The sequence below is a fragment of the Chiloscyllium plagiosum genome, unplaced genomic scaffold (assembly GCF_004010195.1).
Source record: "Chiloscyllium plagiosum isolate BGI_BamShark_2017 unplaced genomic scaffold, ASM401019v2 scaf_17388, whole genome shotgun sequence".
Taxonomy (NCBI): domain Eukaryota; kingdom Metazoa; phylum Chordata; class Chondrichthyes; order Orectolobiformes; family Hemiscylliidae; genus Chiloscyllium; species Chiloscyllium plagiosum.
In genome coordinates, this window is record NW_025175634.1 from 3 (window position 1) to 1983 (window position 1981).

Below are 1981 nucleotides of genomic sequence, written 5' to 3' on the forward strand. Positions count from 1 at the left end.
CTGCTTGTGAATGAATGTAGAAATAAAGGGAACTAACTTCCAGTTGAATTTGTTTTTTTTAAACAAAATACATGCAACTATCATGTGAAACAGACCTGAAGCTACTCAAATTTACTTCCAAAGAAGCTATTCAGCAAAACAAATATCCCAAGATGTGTATGTGAACATGTTTAAGCAGAACCTCATGTAAAGACATGACCCCATGTGTTCGGGCTGTACAAGCTGATACCAGGATCCGGTCTGAGCCTCCAGCAGGAAACCAACACGCGGAAGCTGTAAGCCTGCCCCTTACGATGGCCATATAAATCCTGGGCACTGGACCGTAATTCAACACTCCTGGGTCGGATCTGTAGAAAGATCTTAGCAGAACCGCTTCCCACAAGTTATCAGAATGATTGTGTCGACACTTTTTCTCAGTTTGTTACTGACTTTCTTATCATGTGAGTGTTTTTTGTTCAAGTCTCTCTTTGTGACTGTCTCAATGTTAGTCTACGGCAGGAATGTAAAAGACTCAGCCATCATTTCACCAACATTAATGCTCATGGTTTATTTGTTTTCTTTTTTAAAGGTGTCCAGTCGGAGGTTGTTTTGACCCAGCCAGAGGCAGAGACTGGCCGTCCCGTAGGCAGCCTGAAACTGACCTGTAAAACCAGCGGCTTCAATCTTGGCAGCTACTACATGTACTGGGTCCGACAGGTTCCCGGACAGGGTCTGGAGTGGCTGGTTAGCTACTATGATTCATCCAGCAATGACTATGCACCAGCGATTAAGGGTTGATTTACTGCGTCCAAAGACACTTCAAACAACATTTTCGCGTTGGACATGGGGAACCTGAGGATCGAAGACACCGCCATCTATTACTGTGCAAGATACCACAGCGAGAGGAGCCAGGGCTGGACCCGTTCAAAAACAGCTCGAGGGAACATTTTGTCAATTCCATCATAAACTGACGGTCAGTACGAGTTTTAAATGCAATTATACCAACTGCGATCTGAAGCAGACCTCAGGCTGCCTCTTACAAAACTATCAAAGAGGAAATGTACCATTTAACCTAGCAAACTGCTGAAACAATGGGACAATGTTTTGGGCATGTCATATGTACTGCTAACACTTCCATCAATTAAATGCTCGGACAAAATGTTCGTTTTAATATATCGGACAGCTCAGGAAATCACTGCTAATTGTTATGTCAACTATGGCATTCATTCTAAACATGATCAGTACTAAATGGCTCTTTCAAATGAAAATTGAGATCTCGAGTAAAGAACAGAGAACGAGTGTACTGGTCTACATCATTGTGATACTACAGTGGGTCACAGTGTTGTGCACAGCGACATCCTCATACTAAAACCACTGACAAGTGCTTATCTCAAATTGGTGATTTCTACCATGGCAGGAACGAGAAATAATGTGAGATGCAATTTAAACGCAATCCAGTAGTGCTAGTTTGTACAAATGTATATATTTTTTCTACCTTCTTCGTGTTGATTGTCAAGTTAAATGCAGATCGAACCTGGAAAAGTATTCCAAGCTTTCAAAATACAATGGATCGTAAAAGCTGGAATCATGCACCAAATCATTTTTAGAGGAGTCTGAATCACTGCTTTCTAGGAAGTGAAGAAATTCTCTGCATTTTACAGTTTACAGTCTGTCATAGTATTTGACACAACGTGTCTCACAGTGATACAACTGGGGTGACACTGCAATTATGATCAATACAAAAACCTATTCAGCCTCCATTGTTTGAAACTAGTCAGTGATTACTTCTACAAACCGTCTTAACTTGCAGTCAGTATTAGTTCTGTGCGGTATGCCAGTATCACTACTTAATTTGTAAAAGTGTTGGGTAATTATCGATATACCAGTTAGGGATTTTGAGAATCAGCTCATGTGTTACTCTGTGAAGTATAAAACAGTATTAAAATTTATCAAGAATGATCAGAATCCACTAGCGCAATTATGTGATGAAGATTTATCGTGA

The 1981-nt window shown here is 40.6% G+C and overlaps 1 pseudogene; it reads left to right on the plus strand.

The window, feature by feature from the left end:
- The first annotated feature begins 331 nt into the window (after positions 1-331).
- On the plus strand, positions 332-1424 carry LOC122545339 (annotated as a pseudogene).
- The last annotated feature ends 557 nt before the right edge of the window (positions 1425-1981 follow it).